We start from the raw sequence: 8,493 nt of genomic DNA, 5'->3' as shown, positions 1-8,493 counted from the left end.
CTGAGTTAATGACAGACACATACCCCTTTGTTCAATTTCCATTGACGTCCCGTGCTCTAAATTAATTGTCTGGTTTTCAATTACAGTAGATATTTTACCAACATGTAGATGTGTTGTGTAAACACAGATTACATTGCTCTAATTGAGAAGTGAAAAAAAAAGTCTGAATCATTTCTAATATCACATCAACGCTAATAACAAAACAAATGGCAGGAGCTCGTTCGTCTCTGCCAACAATAACTCAATTAACTGTAACAGGAACACGATAAACATTAAAGCGGTCGCACTTGATTGGTATTCCAAGTAAACTTTGAAGGTCACAGTCCAAGAGCCTCTCTGCTTGTGTGGAAAAGTGTTATGGATTCACTTTCTGGCTGCGGGGTCCTGAGTGTTGTAAGGAGGGACAGCAGAGAGGCTCAGTATGCTAACAGCATCCATCTCTCACTCTCAGCATATCTCGCCCGTGAAACATCTTTGACAATTTCTCAATGCTGCACCGGGGCTAAGGGCGGTTGCTTAAAAAAAAAGATGCTTAGCAAGACAACAAGGTCTGCCCCCATCTTAGATTAATGAATGCTCAAATGCAGAGAGACAGCAAAGGAATTAACAATCTCATCTCCCTCTTTCTCTACCTTCTTCCTCCCCCAACTTCTTTTTCTTTTCCCAAGACTCTGTTGTCTAATTAAAGAAACCGCATTGTGAAATGTGTTACTTTTTTTTTATCACCAATTAGTCCTTCATCACTGAGAAAACAGGAAATTGACTGCCAATGCCCTCTTTACTGGTTCAGTTATGGAAAGGAAATCTTTTCCAAAGTATGCTTTGGAAAAAAAAACAAGGTTTGTAACACAAAGGAAAATTAAGGAAATGTGAAAGCCACCTCTGTTCACAAAGCATTATGACGAAGCATTGCACATTGTTAAGTGGATGGCAGCAGTAATTCCTGGTTAATTGTACATGACAGTTTGTGATTCACAGATACAGAAATAGGACGATAGCAGATTTCACAAGTACATGAGGTGCGAGGATCACAGAGGCTGTGACTTCAACCTCGGGCTATTTTAACTCCAGCGTTTACTGTAAGCAGAGACAACATTTCACTCTGGCATCGTGCTGTAATCATTAGCGTCAAGAAATCTCATTTAAAAGTGGCTAAAACCTTAACAGCAAAGCTCCAAAATTCAATTTCTAGCAATACTACCAAAATATTTTCTCATGCCACCCAAACAATTCAGCTAAACCAAAACGAGTAAAAAGGAACGTCTTCGCTAATATTCTTACAGTGAATGTTTTTTTTTTTTTGTCAATGCCTCATGACCAAGCATTTCAGAGTGTAAAACTAAACAAGCATGAAGCAGTCTACTCCACAGCAACTACATTTCAATATTTGCAGCCCTAGTTTTTCAACTCACGACAATTGTAAGCTAAACAAATTACAGAATATTGCCAATTAGATTTGCCTGGAACAAAACAAAACAAGTTATCCAGCCAGTTAGTATTAGAAAATCTATGAATCAGTTAGGTGAAACTACAAATAATTTGGATTGCTGTTTTGTTGCCCACTTTTAAATCCCTTTATGAAATAGTCCATTCTCAATTGAAAGCCTTTGCATCAACATGTCTCAACCTGAAAAGACTATTTTCTTTTGCAACTTAAAAGGACAATCTGGATTGTTTTTATGAGTTTTATGTCAACCAATAATCTTTACATGTAACTAGTACAAAATAGCAAATAGTGTTTTGGGGGCTTATCCAACGAGTTTCCAAAATGCAACATTTTCACAGGGAAGTCAAAAATCCAATTTAGTTCAATTCAAAAATAAATTATTAATGTCTAAAATGAATGTTATATCTCATATTATACAGTTTTTATTTTTCAAAGAGTTGTAGATGGTGATGGGTATTAGCATGAAAGACCTACTGTAGCAGTCAGTATCACAGGAGATCTGAAGAAGTCTCTGACTGAAAACACTTTGTTGTTGCCTGGCAGTCTCAGGTCCTCAGGGTTGTTCGTAACGTTCATTTTATGCAGAATCTTTCTATGCTCAATCATCTCCAGAGTTTCCAGAACATCCCAGAGCCAGCTTTCTTTTTAGCTTGTTGGGCTTTTTTAAGTCTCTCTGATGCTGCAACTCCAGTAGATGACGGCATGCACCTTTTTAAAAAAGAAGCAGCAGATAGTTTTCCTCTTTTTCATCCTCTTTCTTATAATTACCACCATCTTTCAGCAGATTATATTTTTATCTAATCGGCATAACAAGACAGTTCTGGTCTTTAAGAATACAATTTGAAGCTGTTTGCCCTGAATATAATTTACACATATATGCACAGAAATGCACACTCTTCCCCTAAATGCATGCATAATGTTCCATTTAAAGTAGGAAAATTGCTATTTGCAGAGTTATTGGAGAAGCAGATTTGCCTTTCTGTCTCGTTTCTGAATTGAAAGGACAAGCAAACTCAAGGGGAGTTTACAAAGCAGGACAAATTAAAATTTTTATAACACTTTTGCTCCCAGTTTTTGGCAATAGTTCTGTTGTTGATTCTCAAAGCAGATAGAGCAGAATGCATGCACATACATAATCATATGAATGGGAGATGGAGTGCAAAAAAGGTTGCAGCTTCAAAGCTGCTATGCGACCATCCTTAGTCACCGATAGAAACAACAGAGATGTGTTTAACTTATATGATTGAAGAATATCCTTTTACTGAATTTTGCTTTGGTAAACATAAAACATAATTTCTATTGAGTTGAAAGATATGAAGACATTTTGTAACATTTACTTAGGAGAAATAGTTTTTATATAGAGATCTGTGTCAGCTGAACTACAATGTCAAATATTATAATATTTTAAAAGACTGATGGACCTTTTTCATTTTCTTTAATTGTCTTTAAAGATGTTACAAAAAAAAACAACAACCAGTGTTTTATTTAAAAAAATACATTTCCCATGTTGTGATACTGTGGCCTAATATACTACAGTTTCAAATTATTTGAAAGTCAGTAAAAGATTTAAATTGTTCACTTTTTAAGCTTAAAATTATACCAATAATGTCTTCATTTGTAGGTTTCATGCTCTCTACAAGTGAGAAATTCTAACCATAGTATCTTCACTACTTATCTTAGTAACTCAAACATGTTGTATTGATTCAGTCAGCAGGTCCATCTTTCACAGATTTATTGGTTACCTAATTCATTGAACTAATCGCCAAAGTTACACAAGGTTTTATTCAGCTTTACTAACCTAATTAGACCAATTTAACCTGAATTTTCAATGAAGATCTGTTTTTCTAGTTGGTTTGGTTAATTGTCTATTAGACAACATGACACTTCAGTTTGTTGCTGCACAATCAGGATATTCATCTTGTGCCCATGTTAGTCAACCTTTTTTCCAAGCAAATGCTTAACCTCAGCTCCTCAACGAGCCCCACCTGTAAAGTGATTACCTGGAGCTTGTGACCAAGATGTGCCAGTGACAGAATAAAGCTGCAGAAAAGTAAGGATGGATGTGTGGGTGGAACTGGGATTGGGACTTAAACGAATTGCAGACGAGGCAGAGGCCTGGGCAGAGGGGTCGTCTGGTGCCTGATGGATCATTTTCTGTGAACAGGTGAGTGGACTTGGAGTACTTTTTCCACTGTCTACAATTGCCCCATTTGTCTGTGTCACAGAGAAATACAGATGTGAGTGAATAAAAGGAGTACCTACTGAAGAGAGATTTACATAAAAGGTTCAACTAAGTGATGACTTCAATGAAGATTTGCATAAAAGTCCAAATAACTTTTTTGTAAACAGTTTATCTTTGATTCTTAACCCCCATTTGTCACTTTGATGACAGTGTAACTCTACAAGATGCATTCTGGTTGCTCTCTAGTAGAGACAAAGAGAAAAAACAACACATGTTGTTCTCCATCCATGGAGAGATAAAAAAAGATCTGATGCTAAATCAATACATTAAAGATGAAAATAGTTGCTTTGTACCTCTATTCCTACTAAGAGTCATTGTTTACTTGGATTAGACTTAAATTTTGGGGTTAATTAGACTAAGAGAAAAAAATGGGGGTTAATTTTTCAAAGTTATAACTTTGAAAATATAAATATTTGTACGTTGTTATTCATCCACCAATAAATGTCAGAGTTTCAAACTAAATACTTAATCAGCAGTTGGCTGGCTATGTTTGTGCTTTGGAATTGGGCTCATGGCAACACTCTATGCTTGTCAAAATGATTCATAAAAAGTAGAAAGAAAACAAACTTTGCAAGAAAATCAATAGCTTGGCAAAGGGGTTGTTTTCCATATATGATAAAAGTCAGCTGTTATGGGTAGGTGGGACTTAAGAGGCTTTTTTGTCAGAAAAGAACATTTGAAAATTACTTTTTTTCCTTAGAAGGCAATTATTTAATATGCCATCATAATTTGGAGTTTTCTGGCTCTAAATACATGTATGTTATCTTTTTGGCAAATTGTTTTATACGTAATGCACTGGCTAATAGGTAACATCTTTTTTCTATTTTTGTCCTGTCTTTTGAAATAAATACTATAAAGTTGACCTGTGCAGAAAATACTTCAACTAATGTTTAATGGCTTTCTAAAATAACAATACAGACATGGATTTATAAAATATCTTACTTCCAAGTAATTTTTTAATGCATGTTAAAGGTTTTCTACAGAAGCCAAAATGTAAAAGAAGGTGACAGGAAAGGTTAACAAACTTCAAGAAAGGAAAATATGTGAGTGCTCATCCTAAAAGAGGCCAACGCACAAAGTAATGACCTTCCTCTCATTCTCCTCTCTGTCTTTCCAGCTCAAAACTCTCCTCCCCCTGATCCCTGGCACACATCAGCTGAGTTGTCCCTTGCAAGCCTCCTGTCACACAAAATAAATTGCCTTGGCTGTGAATGGGTCAAAACAACACAGAGATGTCATTATTCCACTGCAATTGATCATATCTTGGGAAACACAAGTCAATAGTTTCTATAATTGCAATGTCTCTAGCCCCCCAGAGGTTCTTCCATGAGAGCTCCTTCACATCTTTTTATTTTCTCACTGATCAAATCTATTTGCGATACTCAGAAATTAACCTTAATATCGATATGTGCAAGAGAATTGAATTTATACATATATATATATTTAACTATTAAAGGGTAAGGGTAATGTCTTGCCTACTACAAGATATTTCTTGTAGTAGGCAACTTCAGACAGCACCACATGTACTGCAGTTATGCAGAGACGTGTATATAAATATATTATTGAAACAGATAACAATAAGAAAGACTGCAATGTGTGGATCTTCACACAAACTAAGTTCACCATCAAAACAAACCATTTCACTTCAGCTTATGCTGTCTTACCAGAAGTTGGTAAGTCAGTCTTCAAATGAAATTTTCTGGGACCATCTTGAATTTCACAAAAAATGCAATAATTTAAACTGGCATCTTTCTGCTGTGTGTATTTACACATAAAGCTTTGAATCTGTGAACTGTGAAAGTTGAACACAGAACATAGATAAATTCCAAAGAGCAGCTTCAGGTCACTTCATATGTTGGAAGACATAAGTTTGTTTGGGAGAATGGATTCAAATGTTTTTTTTAAAAAGGCAACCAATGCAATTAATGTTCATCTTAGGTCAGAAAATGATGTTTGTAGTAGTCACTCACACTCAATGCATCACCAACTGCCGATCTCACATTCACTTATTGTACAGTTTTTTTTTTTCTTTTCTTAATATGCAATATGAGTGATCTCATTTTGTAATTTACCTAACGCCAAATAAAACCTTACTTTATAAGGATGATGCATCTTAAGAGGCTCAGAGTGTCAATGAGGGCTGCTGGTGACAAAAGAAGAAAATCCATTCAACTTTAAAACATCCCTGAAGGCTGGTTATTGGTAGCAAATGTTCCCCCTGCTGCGAAAAACCAGTTAAGCCCTTTGTTAGGCCCAGAATTACTTGGACAGAACACACAAAAATCTGCTGGGCAAGTATCCCACTCCTTTGTTATCAAACTACACCTGCTTTTCATGTGTAGCTCCATTTTTAATTTTTCATTTTATTTTCTGCTTTTGTGAAAACACATAGTTAACCAGGGGGAAAAGAGAAGGATTTTATCAGCATGCACAGATACCCACCCATATATATAACAAAAAAAAGTGACAGAGGTTTATGCACATTCTTATTACTTCCGCATTATTACCTCCCAGTATCCTAAATAAATATAGCAAGTAATTATTCACACCTGCAAACAGACACAAAGACATATTCACATACAACACTGTGCCAGTATCATCATTCCCTAATGTAACCATCTGCTCCACTCTGTGCCTCTTTTATGCATAAAATGCTAAGCAACTCTTGGCAAGAAGCCCTCACTCGCCATCTCACTTGAATCACACTAAATTAATGAGTTACCTAAAAGAGCACATGAATAGAGCTTTTGTGGGTCTAATGGGAAATTAAAAGCAGCTAATAAGTAAGAATCTGCCAAACTAATGCAGAGTGGGGCTGAAGTTTTTTTTTTTTTTTTCTGTAACATGCTAGAAACTTGACAAAACTGACAGCGTAGAGAGATATATATGAAGAGTTTCACGATGATCTCATCGGTACAAGGCCTGGCAAATGATGAAAAATGCAAAAAATAATATCTGAAGTAAAGCAGCACCCATAATGAAACATCACTTGTGTAAAATTCTTTACATTAAAAGTATTGTTCTATTGTTGGAACAGTTTATCTGTAATAGATCATTTAAACATTATACTGAGAAATGTTTAAATATAAGTTTGGCTAACTCATAATATTTCTGAGTACAGTATGCACACAAATCTCTGGGCACAGATTATTCTAACTCTCACATCTTTGAATCTTTCTGTATTTCTTTTAATTTAAACTATTGGGTAAAGACCCAAGTGCTGCGCAGTGGCGCAGTTGGTAGCACTGTTGCCTTGCAGCAAGAAGGTCCTGGGTTTGATTCCCGGCCCGGGGTCTTTCTGCATGGAGTTTGCAGGTTCTCCCTGTGCATGCGTGGGTTCTCTCCGGGTACTCCGGCTTCCTCCCACAGTCCAAAAACATGACTGTCAGGTTAATTGGTCTCTCTAAATTCTCCCTAGGTGTGAATGTGTGTGTGCATGGTTGTTTGTCCTGTATGTCTCTGTGTTGCCCTGTGACAGACTGGCAACCTGTCCAGGGTGTACCCCGCCTCTCGCCCGGAACGTAGCTGGAGATAGGCACCAGGAACCCTCCTGACCCCATTAGGGACAAAGGGTGAACAGAAAATGGATGGATGGATGGATGGATGGTAAAGACCCAATGTGTAAAATGAGAAATTTTCTAAAGTGTTTGGATTCACCCCGTCAGTCTGCTGAGGTTTTAAGGACACAAATTTCTTCACTGGTGGCCTTCAACACCTCTGCATCTCTCTCTTGACAAGTTCCCCATAGGTCTTTCATGAGGTTATTGTCTGGTCAGTTAGTTGATAATTCAAATTCACAAAACTCCTGATCTTTAAGATAAGTATTAGTATTTTTAGTGGTGTGGACAGATGCCAAGTTCTGTTGGAAAATTAAATCGGTATCTCAATAAGGCTTGTGAGACAAAATATTTCAGCAATAAAAACAGGGTGTAATGAGCTTTATGTATCACTTATAACAGAAATAAGTCATATTTTCAGCAATATTTTATTTTATTGATATGCACCTTGTACCAGGACTCATTGGGTTTACATGTAGACAAAGTTGTGGCTCTTAGGTATTATTTTCGACATGATCCAGAACTTTACACATCTGTCCAACAGATGCCACCACCTCTAAATGCCATATTATACATGTTGACACTGTACACAAGTTTAATGACATTAATTCATTACTTCATTCATACAGTTATTAAAACAATACCATGGCAAAAACTATGACAAAATGTAAACTTCTAGCTGGTGACCCTTACCTCAAGATACCTTTGTAGCTGTTAGTTGTTTTTTTGTTGTTTTTTCTTTTGTAGCGATGACAGTTAGATAAATAACCAGAGAAAGTAAATACCATGTCAGGTTTATTGAAGCTCAGGCCTGTCAATGTAAAAGTTCAACCTTTGTGGAGAGGATGCACACTACACAAGGTAGCTCCTAGGTGCTGTTCAGTAAAACATTCATTGTGGCATCCAGAGATGTGACAAGCATGAAATTCTGTCATGTGTACTCTTAAAATCTGATGAAAATTGGTTTGAAGGAGAGGACATATTGAAATGTGATGGGATTAACACCCTTCGAATCCCTCTTTAGCACCTCCTTCAACTTCACCCCTTCTATCAGCCAACTGTTTAATCTGAAACTCAAGCCTCGGGTTACAAAAGTCACTCTACATCTTGTCAGGACAATATTTTCACTGCCTTTTTTCCCCAGCGGCGATGACCTTCTCATGTCTCTCTGATCTGTGCAGCAAAGACACCCAGCCCATGTTGACAGGACTGCAAAAGGCAGCCACGCATATCTTAATCCATTCCAG

Source organism: Xiphophorus maculatus, chromosome 20 (genome assembly GCF_002775205.1).
Source record: "Xiphophorus maculatus strain JP 163 A chromosome 20, X_maculatus-5.0-male, whole genome shotgun sequence".
Classification (NCBI taxonomy): domain Eukaryota; kingdom Metazoa; phylum Chordata; class Actinopteri; order Cyprinodontiformes; family Poeciliidae; genus Xiphophorus; species Xiphophorus maculatus.
Note: the sequence above shows the minus strand (reverse complement) of the source record.